The sequence below is a fragment of the Neomonachus schauinslandi genome, chromosome 8, assembly GCF_002201575.2.
Source record: "Neomonachus schauinslandi chromosome 8, ASM220157v2, whole genome shotgun sequence".
NCBI classification, from domain to species: domain Eukaryota; kingdom Metazoa; phylum Chordata; class Mammalia; order Carnivora; family Phocidae; genus Neomonachus; species Neomonachus schauinslandi.
Genome location: NC_058410.1, coordinates 130043848 through 130070573, shown reverse-complemented (window position 1 = coordinate 130070573; position 26726 = coordinate 130043848). Strand labels below are relative to the sequence as shown.

Below are 26726 nucleotides of genomic sequence, written 5' to 3'. Positions count from 1 at the left end.
AAAAAAAAAAAAAAAAAGGAAGAAGATAGTAGGAAGGGAAAAATGAAGGAGGGGAAATTAGAGGGAGAGACGAACCATGAGAGACTATGGACTCTGAGAAACATACTGAGGGTTTTAGAGGGAAGGGAGGTGGGGGGATGGGTTAGCCCAGTGATGGGTATTAAGGAGGGCATGTATTGAATGGAGCACTGGGTGTTATACACAAACAAGGAACCATGGAACACTACATGAAAAACTAATGATGTAATGTATGGTAACTAACATAAAATAAAATTAACAAAAGGAAAAAAAGAGCATGAGCAATGGGGAGGGACAGAGGGAGGGAGAAGCAGACTCCACACTGAGCAGGGAGTCTGATGTGGGGCTCAATCCCGCAACCCTGAGATCATGACCTGAGCCAAAGGTAGACGCTTAACAGACTGAGCCACCCAGATGCCCCAATATTTTACTGTTTTTGGTACAATTGTCAATGGGATTGTTTTCTTAATTTCACTTTCTGCAGCTTCATTATTATTGTATAGAAATGCAACAGACTTATGCACATTGATTTTGTATCTTGTGACTTTGCTGAATTCATTTACCAGGTCTAGTATTTTTTTGGTGGAATCCATAGGGTTTTCTCTATATAGCATCATTTATTCTTTAATCATGATAAATGTATTTTTTGAGACATGTACTCTTTAATCCACATCTCCAATTTCCCCCATCCCCTACCCATCTCTTCTCTGGTAACCATCAGTTTGAGGAGTTGGCTGGGAAGATGACAGAGTAGGAGGACTCTAAGCTCACTTTGTCCCATGGATACTACTAGATAACACCCATGTCAGCATAAATAATCCCCCCCAAAATAAACAACTCAAAGAATGACAGAACAAACTACACAAAGGCAGGGAAGAGGTCACATGAAAGAAGGGAATGAAATAGACAGTGGCCAACCAACCTCAGGGGAGATTGAGAGAAGGGCAGTGTTGCAGAGAAGGGCAGAAACCAGACTTTCACACTGGGGAGCCCATGAACAGGAAGGCCAAATCTCTGTAATATTTGCTTTTGAAAATGAGAGGCTATATTCGTAAGTTTTTAAAACCAGCAGGACTCAAAGCTTGGAATTTTAAAAATTGGCAGGCTTGGATCTGAGAAGTAGGGTCCCCATTCTCAAAGAGACAGCAGGAGAAATAGCCTGTGCATATACAGCATAGAACTAGGAGTTTGGATAATGCTGGGGACTGATGGGAGGGTGTTCTGCTCATTTCAGAGAGTGGCCTAGAGGGACAGGGATCATGAGGGGACCCCCTCCAGGAACAAGGGAGCTGGCGGATGCCATTTCCCTCTCCCATGCCCCAACATAAACAATGGCCACCTAAGCATCCCTGACACCCCTTACCTAACTTGCTTGTACCAAACCCCAACTCCCTGTACTCCCACCTACGCACTTCAGTGAATCATCCCTTCCCAGTCACACTTGCCTCAGTCCTGGCACTACAGGCCCCCTTCCCTAGAAGACCAGCACAAACACTGCCAACACCACATCTCCTGACTCCCACATCTTGTAGGAACTCAGAGCAGTGGCAAGGGCAGGTCTTGTTTTGCAAACAGAGCACCATACACCTTGCTGCCCACAATAGGCAGAGAGTGTCTACAGACAACTGAAGGTAAAAGAGGCCAAGACTCAAAAGCAGAGCATACACAAAACACAAGACACTCCCTGAAGTGTTAGTCCCTGGGAAACAGGAGACACTGTACTGCAGGGCACTACAGAACCTCTTCTTCATAAGGCTATTATCATTAAGGGCAAGAGAAGTAGCTGACCTTCCTAACACATAGAAACAGACACAGAAAGCCAGACAAAATGAGGAGACAGAGAAACTACTTTCAAATGAAAGAACAGGATAAAACCAGAGTAGGAGACCAAAGCAACACAGATATAAGTAATATGCCTGATAGAGAATTTAAAGTAATGATCATAAAGATAATCACTGGACTTGAGAAAAAAGTGGAGAACATCAGTAAGCCCCTTAACACAGAGATTAGAAAGAACCAATCAGAGATAAAAAAAAAAAAATTCAATACATGAAATTTTAAAAATACAGTGATGGAATAAATAGCAGTCTAGATGAAGCAGAGGAATAAATTAATGACCTAGAAGAGTAATGGAAAGTAATTAAGCTAAATGAAAGCGAAGAATTATGCTAAACAGAATAGACTTGGGGAACTCAGTGACTCCATCAAAATAACAACATTCATATTATAGGTTCTAGAGAAGAGAGAAAAGGGGGCAGAAAATTTATCTGAAGAGATCATACCTGAAAACGTCCCCAGTCTGGGGAAGGAAAAAGATATCCAGACCCAGGAGGCACAGAGATCCACATAAAAATTCAACCCAAGGAGGTCCACACCAAGACACAAAGTAATTAAAATGGCAAAAAGCAGTGGTAAAGAAAAAAAAAAATAAAGCAGCAAGAGAAAAGAAGACAGTTACATACAAAAGAAACCCCTTAAGGGCATGAGCAAATTTTTCAGCAGGAACTTGGCAAGCCAGAAAGGAGTAACAGCATATATTCAACATGCTAAAAGAAAAAACTTGCAACCAAGAATACTCTATCCAGCAAGGCTGCAATTCAAAATAGAAGGAGAGAGAAAGAGTTTCCCAGACAAAAACTAAAGATGTCAAGTGACCTCTAAACCAGCTCTACAAGAAATATTAAAGGGGACTCTTTGAGTGGGAAGGAAGACTATAAGTAAAAAATGAAAAACAAAAGCAGTAAAAATAAAATTTTTATAAAATTCAGAAAGGGATTCATAAAAGGTTGTAAAATATGATACCATATACATAAAACATGGGTGACAGAGGTTTAAGTTTAATCACTAAAGAATGGGTTTAAACTCAAGTGACCATCAAATTAATATAGACTGCGATATGCAGAAGATATTATATACAAACCAAATGGTAACCCCAAATCAAAAACTACTAATACATATGCAAAGAATAAAGAGAAAGGAACCCAAGCATATCACTAAAGAAAGCCAACAAACCATGAAAGAGAGTAAGAGATTTTCAGAGAAAATCTATAGAAACAAGTACGAAAATGGCAATAAATACATATTTATCAATAATTTTGAATGTAAATGGACTAAATGCTCTTCTTAAAAGACAGAGGATGATGGAGTGGACAAAAAAATAAGACCCATCCATGTACTGCCTACAAGAGACTCATTTCAGACCTAAAGACACCTGCAGATTGCAAGTGAGGGAATGGAGGAACACTTATCATGCAAATGGATGCCAAAGGAAAGCCAGGGTAATGATACTTATATCAAACAAAATAGACTTTAAAGCAAAGGCTGTAACATGAGACAAAGAAGGACACTATATAATAATAAAGGGGACAATTCAACAAGAGGATATAACAATTGTACATACTTATGCACCCAACATGGGAGCACCCAAATACATAAAATAACATAAAATAATTGATAGTAATACAATAACAGTAGGGGACTTTAACTCCCCACCTATATCAATGGACAGATCATCCAAACAGAAAATCAACAAGGAAACCGTGGCTTTGAATGACACACTGGACCGGATGGATTTAACAGACATATTCAGAATATTCCATCCTAAACCTGTAGAACTCATATCCTTTGAGTGCTCATGGAACATTTTCCAGAACAGATCATGTATTAGGTCACAAAACAAGTCTCAACAAATTAAAAAAAAAAAATAGAAGTTCTACCATGTATCTTTTTCTGACTACAGTGCTATGAAACTAGAAATCAATGACAAGTAAAAGTCTGGAAAGAATACAAATACGTGGAGGTTAAATAACATGCTATTAAACAATGAATGGGTCAACCAAGAAATCAAAGAAATTACATGAAAAAATTACATGAAAATGGAAACACAGCTCTCCAAAATCTGTGGGATGCAGCAGAAGTGATTCTAAGAGGAAATTTTTTGCAATACAGGCCCACCTCAAGAAGCAAGAAAAATCTTAAATGGCCCAACCTTACACTTAAGCTAGAAAAAGAACAAACAAAACCCAAACCCAGCAAAAGTAAGGAAATAGTAAAGACTAGGGCAGAAATAAATGATATAGAATCTAAAACAAAATAAAACAAAAAACAACAGATCTATGAAACCAGAAGATGATATTTTGAAAAGATCGATAAAATTGATAAACCTCTAACAAGACTCATTAGAGAGAGAGAAAAAGGACCCAAATAAAATTACTAATGGAAAAGGAGAAACAACCACCAACACCCCAGAAATACAATTGTATAAGGGAATATTATGAAAAACTACATGCCAACAAATTGGACAACCTAGAAGAAATGGATAAATTCCTAACATAATCTACCAAAACTAAAGCAGGAAGAAATAGAAAACTAGAACAGACAAATCACCAGCAATGAAATTGGTTCAGTAGTCAAAAAAACTACACACCTCCGAAAAAAAAGTCCAGGACCAAAGAGCTTCACAGGCAAAGTCTACCAAACATTTAAAGAGGAGTTAATTCCTATTCTTCTCAAACTATTCCAAAAAATGAAAGCGGAAGGAAAATTTCCAAATTCATTCAATGATGCCAGTATCACCCTTATACCAAACCTGATAAAGATACCAGAAAAAAAAGAGAACTAGAGGCCAATATCTCTCATGAATATAGATGTAAAAATCTTCAACAAAGTATTACCAAACCAAATCTAACAATACCTTAAAAAAATCATACACCACAATCAAGTAGAATTTATTCCTGGGATGTGAGGAATATATTTCAATATTTGCAGAACGATCAATGTGGTATGTTATTTCTAATAAAAATAAAAAAACAAATTGAAAGAATCAGGAAGAATTTACAGGAAAGAATTTTCACCTGCCCTGCAAATGTGACAGAAAACTTGTAACAGGCACTTTATCCATGTGATCCTATTGTGTTTTTTCAACAACCCTAAGAGAGGGATTCTGCTATTATCACACATTACAGATGAAGACATGGAGGCCTAGAGGAATTAGTACTGTGTCCAAGGTTACATATAAAGCAAAGATTTGAACCCAAGTATTTTACCTGGGGACCCAAACTCTTAACCAGATGCTATAGTTGATATTTGCACATATATGGTCAGAATGGGCTAGGAAGTTGCATTTGGGTTTGTGAAGAAATGAAAAGTGTTAGATCTGTTTCTTCTACACTCTTACTTTATTTTTATATTAAACCCCAAGTGCATAAATTTGGGTTAGTCATGATATGTAGCTCCTGACAGATGCTTATGATTGGCCCATTCATGGCCAGCCTACTTCATTCATTCATTTGTTCTTAATAAGGTAATAAACACCAACAAAACCACCACACAACATCAGAACTTGAGCTCTGACAAGGACCTACATCTCTCTGTGTGGTCTTCACTGAACTGGTGGTCCTCCTGACTCCCTTATCTGAGGTGATCACTATTCTGAATTTATTATCCCCTTGGTTTCCTTTTTATATAGCCTTATCATGACTAATATTTTAGAGGTTATTTTTTGTTTTATAAAAAGAGTATCATGCCATATGTAATCTTTTGGGATTTTTCCACTTACATTCACAACTTTACAACCAGAAGTTACAATTTCAAAGCCAGATGAAGTCATCTGCGGAAGAAAGGAGGTGGAAGAAGGGAAGACGCACCTCCTGGGGGCAATACCAGGTAGCTGTCACCTTTCACTTTGGCTCAATCCCCTGCAAGTCTTCATCAAACTTAAAATAAAAGCTGGTTCCCTACCTTGGTTTCTAAGGCCAATCCAGTGTGGACCTTGACTATCTTGCTGACCTTCCCTCACACCATGTCCCCCTCACTTACTATGCTTACCAATGTGGTCCTTTTTCTGTTCCTTAGCCATTCTTGCTTCAGAGCCTGAGCCAGCTGTCCTGTTTTACTTGCTTTTAAGTTTCACCTTAAATGTTACCTTCTCAGAGAAGCCTTTAATGACCACCCAAGCTAAGAAAGCCCCTGTCACACAGCCCTGCTTTATTTTGGTTTTAGCACCCCAGGCATTTTTTTTTATTAGCTGATTTTCCCTCTACAGGAAGAAAATCTCGTATAAGTTAAGCTTAATGGCTAGTATAAATCTCTGGGGACCCCCAACATCCATTCAGAAGTTCATAAAGTCAGAAACAATTTCAGAAGACTTTATTTGTACTTTTCACCGTGTTGACATTTACTCTGTTGGTGCAAAAGCAAGGATGTCTAGATCTCATGATGCCTTAACATGGGTTATGGTAGTCCTGTACTAGCAGTCAATGGGTGTTTTACCATCTCACACTTGCAAGGAAAAAGAAAAACCAATCCAGTTTCACTTAAGAATACCTTGGGAAAGCCGTAAAAATTATCACCTTTATTAAATCTCAACTCTTGAGTATGTGTCTTTTTATATTCTGTGGGATTAAATGGGAAAGACAAATAGAGCACTTCTGTTACACACATAAGTACAAAGGTTGTCTCAAGGAAAAGGACTTCTGTGATCATTTGAGTCACGAGATGGACTAGCAATTTTTTTCCTCCATGAAACACCAACTTTAGGTGAAAGAATAACTGACAGTTGATGGCAGAGATTTTCTTAAAAACAAATGAAGTGAGACTAACAGAACTGATGATATATTTTGCCAAGGATAAAATTCAAGCTTTTCAGTAAAAATGTGAGTTTGAAAAATTCAGATCTGCCAACACAACACTTCCCAACACTTAAGGCATTTCTGATGAACTTGATGGTGATATTAATGTGATTTTTTTTATCTTGGATAATAAAATGCATCAAAATTTTTTAAAGCTAAGATTTTATAATTAACTAATGAATGATGTCACAAAATCTTGCATTTGTAAAAGATCGATTCAAATTACAAGAAAGACCAATGGATTTTAATGAAACTAATAAGTTCATTGAGACAAAATCCAGGGAAAGATGGTGGAATAGGAGAATCCTAAGCTCACTTCATTCCATAAATGCACCTAGATAACAGCCACACCAGTGCAACTAACTCAGAAAGTGGCCCAAAGACTGGCAGAACAGACTGTCCATGGTTAATCAGAGAGAGGAAGCCACATCAAAAACAGTGAGAAGGGCATAGTGGGGATATCAGGAACCGAACTCCCATCAAGGATACCACGTGGATGGAGAAGGAAGAGAAGTAGGCTCCACACCAGGCACCCCAGGCATGGGGGACATGCATAGGGAAGCGGAGTCCCTACAACATTTGGCTGTGAAAACCAGTAGGGCCTACCTCTGCGAGTTTTTACAATTAGTGGCATTTAATTCTGGGTACTCTTAAAACAGGGAGGGCATAGGGGCACCTGAATGGCTCAGTCAGATGAGTGTTCAACTCTTGGCTTTGGTTCAGGTCATGATTTCCTGGGTTGTGAGATCAAGCCCCATGATGGACTTCACGCTCAGTGGCGAGTCTGCTTGAAGATTCTCATGCTCTGCCCCTCCCCCCTTTCAAATAAATCTTAAAAAAAAAAAAAAAACAGGAGAAGGGGGTAAAAACTTAGTACCTTTAGAATGGGTTAAACTTAAGTGGCTATTAATAATAGGATGTTATATACAAACCTAATGGTAACTATAAATCAAAAACCTGTGATATACTAAAAATAAATAGAAAGGAATCCAAGCATATCACTAAAGAAAGCCATCAAACCACAAGGGAAAAGAAAGAACAAAGAACTATAAAACATCCATAAAATAAGTAACAAAATGGCAATAAGTACATAATTATCAATAATTACTTTGAATATAAATGGACTAAATGTTCCAATAAAAAGACATAAGGTAAATGAATGGATAAAACAAGATCCATTCATATGTTGCCTACAAGAGACTCTCTTCAGACCTAAAGACACATGCAAAATGAAAGTGAAGGGATGGAAAAACATTTATTATGCAATGGAACTGAAAACAAAGCTGAGGTAGCAATACTCATTTCAGACAAAATAGACTGTAAAACAGGCTATAACAAGAGACAAAGAACACTACTTGATAAAGGGAACAATCCAACAGGAAGATATAAGAATTATAAATATTTATGCACCCAACATAGGAGCATCCAAACACATAAAGCAACTATATCAAACATAAAGAAGACAGCAGCTGTAATTCAATAATAGTAGGGGACTTTAACACACCACTAACGTCAATGTATAGATCATTCAGACAGAAAGCCAACAAGGAAATAGCTTTGAATGACACATTGGAACAGATCAATCTAACAGATATTCTATCCTAAAACATGGACTGCACCTTCTTTTCAAGTGCACATAGAAAATTCCCCACAATAGAGCACATGTTAAACCACAAAACAAGTCTCAACAAATTCAAAAAGGTTGAAATCCTAGAATGCATTTTTTCCCACTGTAATGATATGAAATTAGAAATCAGTAAGAAGGGGTGCCTGGGTGGCTCAGCTGGTTAAGCGACTGCCTTCGGCTCAGGTCATGATCCTGGAGTCCCGGGATCGAGTCCCACATCGGGCTCCCAGCTCAGCAGGGAGTCTGCTTCTCCCTCTGGCCCTCCCCCCTCTCATGCTCTCTCTCTCTATCTCATTCTCTCTCTCAAATAAATAAAATCTTTAAAAAAAAAAAAGAAATCAGTAAGAAAAAATCAGAAGAAAAATACTAATACGTGGAGATTAAATAAGTCACTAAATAACAAATGCACCAACTGAGAAATCAAAGGAAATAAAAAAAATACGTGGAAACAAATGAAAATGAAAACACAATAGTCCAAAATCTTTGGGATGAAGAAAAAGCTGTCCAAGAGTGAAGATTATAGCAATATAGGCCTACCTTAAAAAACAAGAAAAATCTCAAACAAACTTGCACCTAAAGGAGCTAGTAAAAGAAAAATAAAGTCCAAACCAAGAGAAGGAAGGAAATAAATATTAAAGCAGAAATAAATGAGAAAGACAGAAAAAAACCTCCAATAGAACAAGTTAATGAAACCAGGCGCTGATTCTTTGAGAAGATCAACAAAATTGATAAACTTTTAGCCCAGACTCATCAAAAAACAGGGGGGAAAAAAGAGAACTCAAAGACTCAGAAATGAAGAAATAACACTACAGAAATACAAAGGATTGGGGCACCTGGGTGGCTCAGTCGGTTAAGCTTCTGCCTTCAGCTCAGGTCATGATCTCAGGGTCCTAGGATCGAGCCCTTCGGTGGGCTCCCTGCTCAGTGGGGAGTCTGCTTCTCCCTCTTCCCCTCTTCCCATTCATGCTCTCTCTCTCATGCTAATAAAACTCTTTAAGTTAAAATAAAATGAAATAAACAAGATTACTCAATAAGTTAGTCATATAGCCAGAATTTGAACATAAATCTTCTAAATAAAAGCCTGTTTTAAAAAAATACAAAGAATTATAAGAGAATATTATGAAAAATCATATGCTAACAAATTGGACAATGGACAATTTCCTAGAAACCTATAACCTAAAACTGAATCAGGAAGAAATTGAAAATTTGAACAGACTAATTACTAACAATGAAATTAAATCAGTAATAAAAAAAAAAAACCACTCCCAACAAACAAAAATCTGGGACCAGAGGGCTCCATAGGTGAATTCTACCAACACTTAAAGTTCAGATAATACTGATTTTTCTCAAACTATTCCCAAAAGTAAAAGAGAAATTAAAGATTCTAAATCCATTCTACAAGGCAAGCATTACCCTGGTACCAAAACCAGATAAATACAAAAAAAAAAAAAAGAGAGAGAGAGAGAGAGAACTACACCCTATGCTTTACAAGATTATTTTTAAAGTCAAGTTACAAAGCAGTTAAGTTTGAATGAAACAAGGTCAAAGACCTATCAGTATTTTGAATAAAATTCTAAAAGGCCAAGCCATCATACTATCAAATAAGAGAAAAAGCGGATAGGAAAAATGGCAGAATCAGAATTCAAAAAGGCAAGTTGAAGAAAAAGCAGAGATGTTAATATAAATATCTTATACAGTACAATTTTAGTTGGCATGGATAGAATAGCAGAAACTAAAAGCCAAAAAATTAATAGCCAATTGCTTTAACCAGACCATGCTTAGAATATAGGGTTCAGTAATGAGGACCATACTTGAAAAGCAATAGTTAACAAATCAAGTGCAATGATGATGCCGCCTAAAACATCTAGATACTGTGTCATTTGAGTTTCTATCTCTAATCCAGTTCTTTCCCTTAAGCCCCCAACCATAGCTAACATAGCCTGGCACCCACATTCAACACTTACACATCTTCTTCCTGAAACCTGAACTTTCCTGTGTTCCCCAATTATTCAGTTAACCAAGCTAATTACCTTAGGGGTTTACGTAGTCTCCACCTCCTTCCTTACTCCACAATATCCACTCTGCCAGCGAATCCATCCTTCCTCCAGAAACTCCTGAATAGAATTACCAGTATCTCTTGCCTAGATAACTTCTACAGTCATTAATCAGCTTTCCTACCTTTTGCTCTATCTGCAAACCCTTCCAATTTACTGCCTATATTAGGAATTTTAAGCTACAGTTTTTCTAAAGCTATAAGTCATGACCCATTAGTAAAATAAGTTTAGTGAGCAACTTTTAATGGAATAGTTTAGATCTTACATTAGAACTTAAAGAAATTTTTATACATAGTAATATATTACTGTGAAACTTGATTCAAATACACACACATATTCATGGGTATATCTGAGAATGTGTACTGAGTCACAATTTAAATGTATTTCTGAGGGTCTCATTCCAACAATTTGAGAAGCATTAGCTCTCATTGATGAGTAATCTCAATAAATTATAAGACAACTACTCAATGCTTAATGTTCTTCAAAGCTCTCCATTATCTTTCAGATAAATTACAAATTCCTTAGTGCTCTGCACAGGGGTTTCATGACCTGGCCTCTGCCTACCTCCCAGGGTTCAATTCTTACCACTCCCCAGTCTGAATTCTGTGGCCCAGAGAACCAGCTTCCTCCCAGTTCCCTGACTGGGCTTTGCACTCTCACACTTTTTTGACTGCACATGCATTTCTCCCTTCCTGGGATGTCCTCTTCTCTCCCCACTTATTGTACCTGAGTAATATCATCCATTGAAGAATCCTCTCAGATGTCATCTTCTCCACATGTTTGTTGACTCTTTCAATCTGCTGTTACTCTGAGCACCTCTACATAATATATTTACTTCCCTGCAATTATGGTTGTGTCTGCTTAACTACAGATCTGCAAGGTTCTTAACAAAAGTGTTGTGTCTTGGGTGTCTATATTCCTAGCACAGATCTCATAAAGAGGTGGCCCTAAATATTTCCAGAAAAAAATAATTCTGTAGAACATCAACGGGACTAATAAATCCTACTCTTACATGTCAGTGGACTAACCACTTATTAAATAATTCAACTACCAGAAACTTTTTTTATAAGTAATCATTAGAAATGTGTAATGTTGAAACAGAATATCGCAGGCAGTTGGTTTCAAGGTACGAAGCAGGGAGCCGTGATTCTGCGGGCAGATATCAGAGGATAAACGGCAGTGGGAGGGAGCCTGGCCGTGGGGATCCTACACCGCGGGTGAGCGACAGCCTCACGCGCTGGGGACGGGGCACACACTCGCAGACCGGTAGCGTTGGGAAAGAACTTTAGGGCAGCCCCCAGGGTGGAAAACCAGACCGGCGGGGTCGCGCGCATGCATGCGAACTGGGAGAGGCTGGTGGTTTTAGAAGCACAAAGGGCAGAGATGTGCCCTGACCTGGAGGAAAGACTGGGGGCGCTGCAGAGGGGCGCACAACCCAGGCCGCTGCAGTTTATAGCAGCACGGACAGAAACGGAGATGGTGTGGCCTGGAGAGCTCACTGAAGAACAGACTGTGATCTCTCTGCTCTGAGGCAGAGGGTTGGAAACGGTCTCTTCTGCTCTGCCTCACAGAAAAGATGTGGAAAGCTGCCAGGGAAAGCTGCCAGAGAACAAAAGCCCCAAAAACTGGTTCCCACTGAGCCCATCCCCCACCACAGGGGGGCAGGGCAACTCTGCCCAAACAGCGTTGCCTGAGTAACAGCGTGGCAGGCCCCTCCCCCAGAAGACAGGCTGGGAGAACAAGAGGACAGCAATCCTAGGTCCCTAGAAAACAGGTGCATCTTGCTTGGGTTCTGGTCAGTAATTTGGACTCTATACATTCCCTCAAACACCCATCAACAGAATGACTAGGAGGAAGAACCCCCAAAATAGGAAAGACTCAGAGATTATGACTTTTGCAGCAGATTTACAAATGGATTCAGATATAACCAAGATGTCGGAGATGGAATTCAGGCTAGCAATTGTGAAGACAATAGCAAGAATGGTGAAATCAATTAATGGCAACATAGAGTCTCTAAGGGCAGAAATGAAAGCTGAATTGGCAGAACTTAAAAATGCTATCAATGAGATCCAATCCAATCTAGATTGGATAACAGCTAGGGTAAGTGAGGCAGAAGAATGAATCAGTGACCTGGAAGACAATTTAATAGATAAAAAGGGAAAAGAAGAGGCCAGGGAAAAACAACTCAGAATCCATGAAAATAGAATCAGAGAGATAAGTGACACCATGAAGCGATCCAATGTCAGAATTATTGGAATCCCGGAGGGAGTGCAGAGAGAGAGAGGACTAGAAGATATATTTGAGCAAATCGTAGCTGAGAACTTCCCTAATCTGGGGAATGAAACAAACATTCATGTCCTAGAGGCAGAGAGGACCCCTCCCAAGATCAAGGAAAACAGGCCAACACCCCGGCATGTAATAGTAAAACTCTCAAGTCTTAGAACCAAGGACCATCTCAAGGGCAGTTAGGGGGAAGAGATTCCTTACATACAGAAGGAGGAATATCAGAATAACATCAGACCTATCCACAGAGACCTGGCAAGCCAGAAAGGCCTGGCAGGACATATTCAGGGTACTAAACAAGAAGAATATGCAGCCAAGAATACTTTATCTGGCAAGGCTTTCATTTAGAATGGATGGAGAGATGCAGAGCTTCCAAGACGGGCAGAAAATGAAAGAATATGTGACCACTAAGCCGGCCCTGCAAGAAATATTAAGGGGGGGGGGGTTTCTATAAAAGGAGAAAGACCCCAAGAGTGATATACAACAGAAATTTACAGGGACAATCTATAAAAACGTCTTCACAGGCAACATGACAACAATGAATTCATATCTTTCGATAATCACTCTCAACGTGAATGGCCTAAATGCTCCCATAAAATGGCACAGGGTTGCGGATTGGATAAAAAGACAGGACCCATCCATATGCTGTCTACGAGAGACTCATTTTGAACCTAAAGATACATCCAGACTGAAAGTGAAGGAATGGAGATCCATCTTCCATGCCAGCGGACCTCAAAAGAAAGCTGGGGTAGCAATTCTTATATCAGACAAATTAGATTTTAAACTAAAGTCTGTAGTTAGAGACACAGAAGGACACTATATCATTCTTAAAGGGTCTATCCAGCAAGAAGATCTAACAATTGTAAATATCTATGCCCCCAACATGGGAGCAGCCATCTACATAAGCCAACTGTTAACCAAAATAGAGAGTCCTATTGATAACAATATGTTAATTGTAGGAGACCTCAATACTCCGCTCTCAGCAATGGACAGATCATCTAAGCAGAAAATCAACAAGGAAACAAGAGCTTTGAATGATACATTGGACCAGATGGACCTCATAGATATATACAGAACATTCCACCCTAAAACAACAGAATATTCATTCTTCTCGAGTGCACATGGAACTTTCTCCAGAATAGACCATATACTGGGTCACAAATCAGGTCTCAACCGATACCAAAAGACTGTGATTATTCCCTGCATATTGTCAGACCACAGTGCTTTAAAACTGGAACTCAATCACAAGAAAAAATTTGGCAGAAATTCAAACACTTGGAAGCTAAAGACCACTCTGCTCAAGAATGTTTGGGTCAACCAGGAAATCAAAGAAGAACTTAAACAATTCACGGAAACAAATGACAACGAAAACACATTGTCCAAAACCTGTGGGATACTGCAAAGGCGGTCCTAAGGGGAAAATACATAGCCATCCAAGCCTCACTCAAAGAAATAGAAAAATCGTGAATTCGCCAACTAACTTTACACCTTAAAGAACTGGAGAAAAAACAACAAATGATGCCTAAGCCATGCATCAGAAGATAAATAATTAAGAATAGAGCAGAGATCAATGAATTAGAAACCAGAAATACAGTGGATCAGATCAACGAAACTAGGAGCTGGTTCTTTGAAAGAATTAATATGATTGATAAACCACTGGCGAGACTCATCCAAAAGAAAAGAGAAAGGACCCAAATTAATAAAATTATGAATGAAAGAGGAGAGATCACGACTAACACCAAGGAAATAGAAACAATTATTAGAAATTATTATCAACAACTATATGCCGATAAACTGAGCAATCTGGATGAAAGTGGATGCCTTCCTGGAAACCTATAAGCTGCCAAGACTGAAACAGGAAGAAACTGTCAACCTGAATAGACCAATAACCAGTAATGAGATTGAAGTAGTGATCAAAAACCTCCCAAAAAAACAAGAGTCCAGGGCCTGATGGATTCCCCAGGGAATTCCACCAAACATTCAAAGAAGAAATAATACCCATTCTACTGAAGCTGTTTCAAAAAACAGAAACAGAAGGAAAACTTCCAAACTCATTCTATGAGGCCAGCATTACCTTAATCCCCAAACCAGGCAAAGACCCCATCAAAAAGGGGAATTTCAGACCGATATCCCTGATGAATATGGATTCCAAAATCCTCAACAAAATCCTAACTAATAGGATCCAACAATACATTAAAAGGATCATCCACCACGACCAAGTGGGATTTATCACCGGGATGCAAGGGTGGTTCAACATTCGCAAATCAATCAGTGTGACAGAACACATTAATAAGTGGAGAGAGAAGAACCATATGGTCCTCTCAATTGATACAGAAAAAGCATTTGACAAAATACAACATCCTTTCCTGATTAAAACTCTTCAGAGTATAGGGATAGAGGGATCATTCCTCAAGTTCATAAAATCCATCTATGAAAAACCCACAGTGAATATCATCCTCAATGGAGAAAAGCTGAGAGCCTTTCCCTTAAGATCAGGAACACAACAAGGATGCCCACTCTCGCCACTATTGTTCAACATAGTACTAGAAGTCCTAGCAACAGCAATCAGACAACAAAAAGAAATAAAAGGTATTCAAATTGGCAAAGAAGAAGTCAAACTCTCTCTTTTTGCAGATGACATGATACTTTATGTGGAAAACCCAAAAGACTCCACCCCCAAATTACTAGAACTCATCCAGCAATTCAGTAATGTGGCAGGATACAAAATCAATGCACAGAAATCAGTTGCTTTTTTATACACTAACAGCAACTGTAGAAAGAGAAATTAGAGAAACGATTCCATTTACAATACTACCAAAAACCATAAGGTACCTCAGAATAAACCTAACCAAAGAGGTAAAGGATCTATACTCTAGGAACTACAAAACACTCATGAAAGAAATTGAAGAAGACACAAAAAGATGGAAAAATATTCCATGCTCATGGAACAGAAGAGTAAACATTGTTAAAATGTCTATGCTACCCAGAGCAATCTGTATCTTCAATGCCATGCCGATCAAAATTCCAATGACATTTTTCAAAGTGCTGGAACAAACAATTCTATAATTTGTATGGAATCAGAAAAGACCCCGAATCTCCAAGGAAATGTTGAAAAAAAAGCTGGGGGCATCACGTTGCCCGATTTCAAGCTATATTACAAAGCCGTGATCGCCAAGACAGCATGGTACTGGCACAAAAACAGACATATAGACCAATGGAACAGAATGGAGAACCCAGATATGGACCCTCAACTCTATGGTCAAATAATCTTCAACAAAGCAGGAAAAAACATGCAATGGAAAAAAGTCTCTTCAATAAATGGTGCTAGGAAAATTGGACAGCCACATGCAGAAGAATGAAACTCGACCATTCTCTAACACCATTCACAAAGATAAACTCAAAGTGGATGAAAGACCTCAATGTGAGACAGGAATCCATCAAAATCCTAGAGGAGAACATGGGCAGTAACCTCTTTGACATCAGCCTCAGCAACTTCTTTCAAGATACGTCTCCAAAAGCTAGTGAAACAAAAGCAAAAATGAACTTTTGGGACTTCATCAAGATAAAAAGCTTCTGCACAGCAAAGGAAACCGTCAACAAAACAAAGAGGCAACCCACAGAATGGGAGAAGGTATTTGCATATGACACTACAGATAAAGGGCTGGTAACCAAGATCTATACAGAACTTCTGAAACTAAACACCCAAAAAACAAATAATCAAGTCAAAAAATGGGCAGAAGACATGAAAAGACACTTCTCTGAAGAAGACATACAAATGGCTAACAGACACATGAAAAAATGTTCATCATCATTAGCCATCAGGGAAATCCAAATCAAAACCACATTGAGATACCACCTTACACCAGTTAGAATGGCAAAAATGGACAGGGCAAGAAACAACAAATGTTGGGGACGTTGTGGAGAAAGGGGAACCCTCTTACACTGTTGGTGCGAATGCAAGTTGGTACAGCCACTTTGGAAAACAGTGTGGAGGTGCCTCAAAAATTTAAAAATAGAGCTACCCTATGACGCAGCAATTGCACTCCTGGGTATTTACCTCAAAGACACGGATGTAGTGAAAAGGGCCATATGCACCCCAATGTTCCTAGCAGCAATGTCCGCAATAGCCAAACTGTGGAAAGAGCCGAGATGCCCTTCAACAGATGAATGGATAAAGAAGATGTGGTCCCTATATACAATGGAATATTACTCAGCCATCAGAAAGGATGAATACCCAACTTACATCAACATGGATGGGACTGGAGGAGATTATGCTAAGTGAAATACGTCAAGCACAGAAAGTCAATTATCATTTGGTTTCACTTATTTGTGGAACATAAGGAATAGCATGGAGGACATTAGGAGAAGGAAGGGAAAAATGAAGGGGAGGAATCGGAGGGGGAGATGAACCATGAAAGACTATGGACTCTGAGAAACAAACTGAGGGTTTTAGAGGGCAGGGGGGGTGGGGGATGGGTTAGCCCGGTGACAGGTATTAAGGAGGGCACGTACTGCATGGAGCACTGGGTGTTATACGAAAACAATTAATTGTGGATCACCACATCAAAAACTAATGATGTATTGTATGGTGACTAACATAATAAAATTAAAAAATTAAAAAAATTGTGTAAGGTCAAAAGAAATATTTTAAACCTCATTATGAGTGAGCTTCTGCTGCCCCCTGCCCCTTGCTCATACTGCTTATTCCCTTTACTCACAATTCACTTTTCCATATGTAGTATGGAAATTTGATTTGGATTTGATTTACCTGTCTGCCTAAAGCAACTACAAAACCAGATAGAACATATAAAATAATGTTTTCCAGATGTCATACATCAAGCAACACAAAATAATGACTGTTAAGAAAGAGTAAACAAGTGAAGGGAGCGCTACAATTGCTTCAGCACCCTGCTTGGAGAGACTCCCCGGGCTGCAGTGCAGGGAGAAGAAAAGGCGAAGCTCAACAATCCCCCTACGTAGGGGAGAGAGACAAATGTGGTAAGAGTTTGCAAGAAAGAGAACCAGAGAGGGGAGAGCTACAGAGGGTGTGTGTTCTCAAGATATGCAAAGGATTCTTCTCAAGTCTTGAGTGGAATATTGTGATAGTTAATTTAATGTGTCAGGTTGACTGGAGCCAGGAGGTGCCCAGATTAAATATTTCTAGGTATGTCCATGAGGATGATTCTGGAGGAGACTGGCAATTGAATCAGTGGCTTCAGATTGCTCTCCCTGACATGGGTGGGCATTATCCAATTCACTGAAGACCTGAATAGAAAAGTGGAAGAGAAAACATTACCCCTTTTGCTTCCTCCCTGTCTGCTTAAGCTGGGACATTGGTCTTCTCATGCCTTTGGACTGGGATCTACACCATTTACATGGTTCTCAGGCTTCCTTTGGACTCTTGTAATTGCAATTACATCATTGACTTCCCTGGGTCTCCAGCTTGCAGATGGCAGATGTGGGACTTCTCAACTTTCATAATCATGTGAGCCAATTCCTCATAATAAATTTCCTTCCTATACATTTATCAGATTGGTTCCATTTTCCTGGAGAACCCTGACTAATACAAGTACCAATCATGCATATAAGGATACCTGAGGCTGGGAAAAGAACTGTTTCAAGGAGACAGAGAGATAATCCCAGAACTCAAAGGACTGGGAATAGTTTGTGTTTTTGTTAGTCATGGAGAAACCTTTTAATTCATAGAGCATTAGGTACAGTATTCACAAGAATATTGAATCAGTGGTGGGGGAAAATCATCCCTAAATTAAAGGTTACATTACTCTCCCCTAACAAGGCTTAAAAGAAAACCTCAAAAGGATCACTTGGCCTTAAAATAACTAAGCCACATCCCAGAGTAAAGTACAAGGAATTTATTGGAATACACAAATATCCAATTACCAACCAGGTAGAAACTCACAAATTCTATCATCAAAAATTATTAGGCATGCAAAAAAGCAGAAAAACAATGCATCATGAGAAGGAAAATCAATTGACTGAAATCAACTTAAAAATGTCACAAGAGATACTAGCAGACAAGTATATTAAAACAGTTATAACAACTATATTCCATAAAGTGAAGAAGGTTGAGGATAGCTTGAAGATGTTAAGTAGTGGCATTAAAGATAAGTTCAAAAAGAACTTCTAGAGATGAAAAACAATGTCTGAGATGACAAATATACTGAATGGGCTTAAGAACAGTCAGATACTATAGATTAATAAACTTGGAAATATGGCAATAAAAACTATCTAAAATGAAACAGGAAAAAAAAAAGCCTAATATATGTGTATTGGAGAACTTGAAGGAGAGGAAAAAGAAAGGCTAAATCTTTAAAGAAATAATGATTGAATTTTTTTATTTAAAAAAAAAGTTTTATTTGTTTATGTGTCAGAGAGAACGCATGCACACACAAGCGGGGGGAGCGGCAGAGGGAGAGAGAGAAGCAGGCTCCCTGCTAAGCAGGAAGCCCAATTTGGGGGGGGGGGGGGCGGGGCAGCGCAGCTATCCCAGGAGCCTGGGATCATGACCTAAGCCAAAGGCAGATGCTTAACCGACTGAGCCACCCAGGTGCCCCTGAATTTTCTACATTTAATAAAAATCTATAAACCAACATATCCAAGAAGCTTGATAACCCTTAAGCTCAAGAAACATGGGAAAAAAAAAAACCTACACCAAACCATGTCACAATCAAATTGTTGAAAATTATTAATAAAGAGAAAATCTGAAAAGCACTCTCAGGGGAAAAAAAGTCACCTTACATATAAGGGAATATAAGAAATAGAACAGACCTCATCAGAAACAATCAAGTGATGGTGCAACTAACAGGCCACAAGAGCTTGATGAGGCTGTTCTTAGGCGTTTCATCAAATGGGTATATGTGTCTTTGCCAAATGAGGAGACACGACTACTTTTACTTGAAAATCTATTATGTAAACAAGGAAGCCCACTGACCCAAAAAGAACTAGCACAACTTGCTACAATGACCGATGGATATTCAGGAAGTGATCTAACAGCTTTGGCAAAAGATGCAGCACTGGGTCCTATCCGAGAACTGAAACCAGCACAAGTAAAGAATAGGTCTTGGGCGCCTGGGTGGCTCAGTTGGTTAAGCGACTGCTTTCGGCTCAGGTCATGATCCTGGAGTCCCTGGATCGAGTCCCGCATCGGGCTCCCTGCTCGGCAGGGAGTCTGCTTCTCCCTCTGACCCTCCCCCCTCTCATGTGCTCTCTCTCTCTCATTCTCTCTGTCTCAAATAAATAAATAAAATCTTTAAAAAAAAAAAAAAAGAATAGGTCTTCCAGTGAGATGACATATATTCGATTATCTGACTTCACTGAATCCCTTAAAAAGATAAAATGCAGCGTGAGCCCTCAAACCTTAGAAGTGTACATACGTTGGAACAAAGACTTTGGTGATACCACTGTTTAAGGAAAGACCTTTGTAAGTTGCAGAACATTTTGCTTTCGAAGAGAGAAACACACCATCTTCACTGAATAGTTATCAGCTACAGAAATTGAGCCTAAGTTTACAGGACTTTTCAGAGTCTTACAATTACTTGTGCACCCCGGCAGATGCACCATAAAACAAAATTTAAATAAAATATACAATGCAAATGGGAAAAAAAGAAACAACCAAGTGAGAAGACAATGAAGCAAGATCTTTAAATAACTGAAACAGAAAACTGTTAGCCTAGAAATTCTATACCCAGTATCAAGCACGTAATAATTGTAAGAATTAATCACCAAGAGACCTGCACAAGAATATTAAAGTCTTTCAAGCAAAGGAAAATGACACCAGATGAAAATTTCTATCTGTACAAAAGAATGAAGAACAGTAAAAATGGTAAATGTGGTAAAACAAAGTAAATTTTCTTATTTTTTAAGTGTTTTAAAATATTTTAAACAGCAATAATAAAATTAGAGGTTTATAACATATGTAAAAGTAAATTACATGATAAAAGTAGCAAAAACCTGGAGTTGTGTTTATTTTTTTAAAGATTTTATTTATTTGACAGAGACAGACAGCAAGAGAGGGAACACAAGCAGGGCGAGTGGGAGAGGGAGAAGCAGGCTCTCGCTGAGCAGGGAGCCCGATGCGGGGCTCGATCCCAGGACCCTGGGATCATGACCTGAGTCGAAGGCAGATGCTTAACCTACTGAACCACCCAGGAGCCCCTGGAGTTGTGTTTAAGGGCTTATGTGTAAAGCAATATAATGTTATCTGAAGGTTAAGCGTGGTAAGTTAAACATATACATAATGTGTATGTGTATATACACACACACACACATAACACACACACAAACACACACACATATAACACACACACACACATATATATATCATAAGGTAACCACAAAAAAAACAGTTATACCAAATAAACTGACAAAGGAGATAAAATGGCCATAAGAATATATTCCATTTATCCAAAACACACCAGAAAAAGGAAAAGTGGAAAAAACAGATACGACAAATAGAAAACAAATAGCAAGATAATATGATAGACATAAATACAACCATATCATATAAAATATAAATGGTCTAAATATCCAAGAACAGAGACTATCATATTGAGGTAAATAGCAAAGCAAAAGCAAATGCTGCCTATAATAAACCCACCTTAAATGTATAGATCCAAAAAGGTTAAAAGTAAAATAATGGGAAAAGATATGCCATACTTAAACTAAAATAAAGAAAGCAGCAGTGGTCATATTAACATCATACAAAATAGCTCGCAGAACAAAGAATATTGCTAGAGATAATTCTGACATATTTGGTCAACTAATATTTGACAAGGGAGCCAGGAACACTTAATGGGGAAATAGTCTCTTCAATAAGAGATGCAGGGAAACTGGATAACCACATGCAAAAGAATTAAATGGGACTCCTCTTACAATACTCACAATTCAAATGGATTAAAGACTTAAACATAAGACTTGAGACCATAAAACTCCTAGGGGAAAAAAAAAAAGCACAGGGAAAAACCTTCTCGACATTGGTCTTGGCAAAAATTTTTTGTATGTAACACCAAAGGAAAAGGAAAAGGAAAAGAAAAATTAAAAAAAACTGGGACTACATCAAACTAAAAAGGCTTCTGCACAGCAAAAGAAACCATTAACAAAAATGCAACTTACAGAAAGGGCGGAATTTGCAAATCGTACTCCGGTAAGGGGTTAATATCCAAAATTTAAAAAGAACTACAACTCAACAGCAAAAAACCAAGCAACCTGATTTAAATATATGCAGGGAGTCTGAAATTTTTTCCAGAGAAGATAATCACATGGCTAATACATACATGCAAAGGTGCTCAGCATCACTAATCAGGGAGATAAAAATCAAAACCACAATGAGGTATTACTTCATACCTGTTAGAATTCCTATCAAAAAGAGAGTACAAGTGTTGGTGAAGATGTGGAAAGAAAGAAAGAAAACCCTAGTGCACTATTAGTAGAAATGTAAATTGTACAGCCACCATGGAAGGTTAAACAACCAGTATGGAGGTCCCTCAAAAATTCTAAAATAGCAATGAATCAGCAATTCCACTTCTAGGTATATATCCAAAGGGAACTAAATCACTGTTGAAGAGATATCTGCATCCTCATGTTTATTATAGTGTTATTTACAGTAGCCAAGATATGGAAACAACTTGTCTACTGATAAATGGATAAAGATGTGGTATACTATTTAATCCTAAAAATGCAAATCTTGCAATGTGCAAAGACATAGATGGACTTTGAGGACATTGTGCTAACTGAAATAAGTCAGAGAAAGACAAATACTATTTAATTTTACTTATATATGGAATTTAAAAAGCCCATCTTAAAACTGCAACACAAATGCCCATTGAAAAATGAATGTATAAGGAAAATGTGGTATATATGGACACTGGAGTATTACTCAACCATAAAAATACTTGCCATTTGCAACAACATGGATGGGCCTAGAGGGGACAATGATAAGTGAAATCACTCAAAGAAACACAAATACCATATGATTTCACTCATATGTTGAATTTAAGAAACAAAAAAGGAAATAAAAACCAGACACTGAAATATAAAGAACCAGTGGTTGGCAGAAGGGAGGTAGGTGGGGAGATGGGTGAAACAGATATAGGGGGTTAAGAGAACACTTATCTTGATGAGCACTAAGAAGTGTATAGAATTGTTGAATCATTTTATTCCTGAACCTAATATGACACTGTATAGTATACTTGAATTAAAAAAAAAAAAACTCACAGAAAAATATATCAGTTTTGTGGTTACCAGAGGTGGAAGTTGGGAGGGTAAGGGTGGTCAAAAGTGGATGAAAGTGGTTAAAACTTTCAAACTTCTAGTTATAAGATAAATAAATGCTGGGGATGTAATGTACATTTGGTATATCTGAAAGTTGCCAAGAGTAGATCCTAAAAGTTCTCATTACAAGGGGAAAAAAAATCATAATTTTATGAGGAGCTTCATGTTAACTGAAATTACTATGGTAATCATTTTGCAATATATGTATGCCAAGTCATTATGCTGTATACCTAAAACTTCCATATTTTTGTATGGTAATTATATCTCAAAACAGAAAAAAAATCTAATGTGGCTCCTTATGAATGTTGAACAATGAGAAGGTCAAAGTAATATGTTCACTTATGTAGTATAACAGGTGGCATGTCCACAACTGTTTCTGGGGATGTACTTTCGGAGTAAGAAAAAGATGTTTATTGCCTATATTTTATTGGAAATTAAGTATTTAAAATGTGCACAGCAATAAAATTCTATCAAATGGATTATGAGAAGTATTAAGTTGGTTTAGCAAGGTTGTAAGACCTACGACCAATATATACAAATCAACTGCATGTCTATAGGATAAGAAACCAGAAGTGGAAATTTTTAAAGATTATAAGAATATGAAATACTTTTGTATATATTTTGCTAAATTTATCCAAGTTATATATTTAAAACTATAAAACATTACTGAGAGAAATTGAAGTCCTACATAAATGAAGAGATACACCATGTTTGAGACCATGAAAACACTGTTATGATGTCAATTCTTCTCCAAATGACCTATAAATTTAATACAATCTCAGTCAAAAGCTGGAAGACTTTTTGTAAAGTTGATTCTAAAATTGATATGGAGATGCAAAGGACTAAGTATAGTCAAAACAACTTAAAAAAAGAGTTGAAGACCAACACTACCTCATTTCAAAATGAGATACAGTAGCTTTACCACTGTAAAGCTACAGTAATTCAGGTAATATATAAAGTCAGATAAGTAGATCAATGTAACAGAATATAGACATTACTTATTTTATTGCCCTTGGATTTATTGCCCTTCATAGATACTATGGGCTTTTCTTTTATTTTTGCAAATTAAAGGTTTGTAGCAATCCTGTATTGAGCAAGTCTATTGCCACCATTTTTCCAACAGCATTTGCTCTCTTTTAGGTCTTTGTGTAACGTTTTGGTAATTCTTTCAATATTTCAAACTTTTTCATTATATTTGTTATTGGTGATCTGTGAGCTTTGATGTTACCATTGTAATTGTTTTGGGGCACCACAAAATATGCCTCAACCATCTGTTCCGCCATCTCTTTCTTCAGGCCTCCCTATTCTGAGACACAACAATATTTAAATTAGGCCAATAACCCTATAATGGCCCCTAAGTGTTCAAGTGAAAGAAGGAGTTACAGGTCTCCCACTTTAAATCAAAAGCTAGAAATGATTAAACTTAGTGAGGGACACCTGTTGAAAGTTGAGATAGGCTCAATGCTAGGCCTCTTGCATCAGTTAGCCAAATTGTGAATACAAAGGAAAACTTCTGGAAGGAAATTAAAAGTGGTATTCCAGTGAACACACAAATGACAAAAAAAGCAAAAGTCTTATTGCATACATGGAGAAAATTTTAGTGGTTTAGATAGAAGATCAAACCAGCCACAACATTTCTTTAAGCCATGATGGCTTAGAGAGCTGAGAAAGCTTCAAGAGAAAAGGTAGAATCTACCAGAAGTTGGTTCATGAGATTTAAGGGGGAAAAAAAATCATCTCCATAATATAAAAGTGTAAGATAAAGCAGCGAGTGCTGATGTAGAAGCTGCAGTAAGTTATCTAGAAGATCTAGCTAAAATAGTTACGGAAGGTGGCTACACTAAACAAGTTTTCAATATAGACATGGCCTTCATTTGGAAGAAGATGCCATCTAGGACTTTTAAAGATGGAGAGGAAAACTCAATACCTGGCTTCAAAAGACAGGCTGAGTCTCTTGTTAGGGAATAATACAGCTGCTGACTTTAACTTAAAAGCAATGTTCATTTAGCACTCCAAAATCCCAGAGCAGAGCCCTTAAGAATTATTAGACCTGGGCGCCTGGGTGGCTCAGTTGGTTAAGCGACTGCCTTCGGCTCAGGTCATGATCCTGGAGTCCCGGGATCGAGTCCCGCAGCAGGCTCCCTGCTCAGCAGGGAGTCTGCTTCTCCCTCTGACCCTCCCCCCTCTCATGTGCTCTCTCTCAAATAAATAAATAAAATCTTTAAAAAAAAAAATTATTAGACCTACTCTGCTCATGCTCTATAAATGGAACAACAAAGCCTGGATGACAGCACATCTGTTTACAACATGGTTTACTGAATATTTTAAGCCCACTGTTGAGACTTGCTGCTCAGAAGAAAAGATTCCTTTCAAAATATTACTGCCCGCTGACTGTATACCTGGTCACCCAAGTGCTCTGGTGGAGATGAGCAACAAGATGAATATTGTTTCAGGCCTGCTAACAATGTCATTCTTCAACCCATAGATCAAGGAGTCATTTCAACTTAAGTCTCATTTAAGAATGTATCATATGACCTCACTGATATGAGGAATTCTTAATCTCAGGAAACAAACTGAGGGTTGCTGGAGTGGGGGGTGGGGTGGGAGGGATGGGGTGACTGGGTGATAGACACTGGGGAGGGTATGTGCTCTGGTAAGTGCTGTGAATTGTGCAAGACTGTTGAATCTCAGATCTGTACCTCTGAAACAAATAATGCAATATATGTTAAGAAAAAAAAAAGAAGAAGACAGCAGGAGGGGAAGAATGAAGGGGGGGAAATCGGAGGGGTAGACGAACCATGAGAGACAATGGACTCTGAAAAACAAACTGAGGGTTCTAGAGGGGAGGGGGGTGGGAGGATGGGTTAGCCTGGTGGTGGGTATTGAGGAGGGCACATTCTGCATGGAGCACTGGGTGTTATGCACACACAATGAATCATGGAACACTACATCAAAAACTAATGATGTAATGTATGGTGATTAACATAACAATAAAAAATTTTTTAAATGTATTTCCTAAGGCTATGGCTGCCATGGATATTGATTCCTCTGATATATCTGCGAAAAGTCAATTGAAAGCCTTCTGGAAAGGATTCACCATTCTAGATGCCAGTAATAACATTCATGATTCATGGGAAGAGGTTAAAATATCAACATTAACAGGAGTTTGGAAGAAGTTGATTCCAATCCTCATGGATGACTTCTTTGAAGGGTTCAAGATTCTAGTGGAGAAGTAACTGCAGATGTGATGGATATAGCAAGAGAATTAGAAGTGGAGCTTGAAGATGGGACTCAGCTGCTGGAATCTCATATTAAAACTTGAACAGATGAGGTGTTGCTTCTTATGAATGAGCAGAGAAAGTGTTTTTTTTTTTTTTTTTTTAAGATTTTATTTATTTGACAGAGAGAGAGATAGCGAGAGCAGGAACACAAGCAGGGGGAGTGGGAGAGGGGGAAGCAGGCTTCCTGCCGAACAGGGAGCCCGATGTGGGACTCGATCCCAGGACCCTGGGATCAATACCTGAGCTGAAGGCAGACGCTTAACGACCAAGCCACCCAGGCGCCCGAAAGTGGTTTCTTTAGATGGACTCTATTCATGGTGAAGATGTTATGAAGATCCTTGAGATGTCAAAGGATTTAGAATATTACATAAGCTTAGTTAATAAAGCAGCAGGATTTGGAAGGATTGACTCCAACTTTGAGAGAAGTTTTACTGTGAGTAAACTGCTATTAAAGAGCATCTCATGCTACAGAGAAATTGTTCATGAAAGGAAGTGTCAATGTGGCAAACTTCATTGTTGCCTTATCTGAATAAATTGCCAGTCA

The 26726-nt window shown here is 38.3% G+C and overlaps 1 protein-coding gene across 1 annotated transcript in view; it reads right to left on the bottom strand.

Moving 5' to 3' along the window:
- The window catches only part of SYCP2L (synaptonemal complex protein 2 like), a 111402-nt gene that overhangs the window by 33944 nt on the left and 50732 nt on the right, over positions 1 to 26726 (bottom strand). The window lies entirely within an intron of this gene.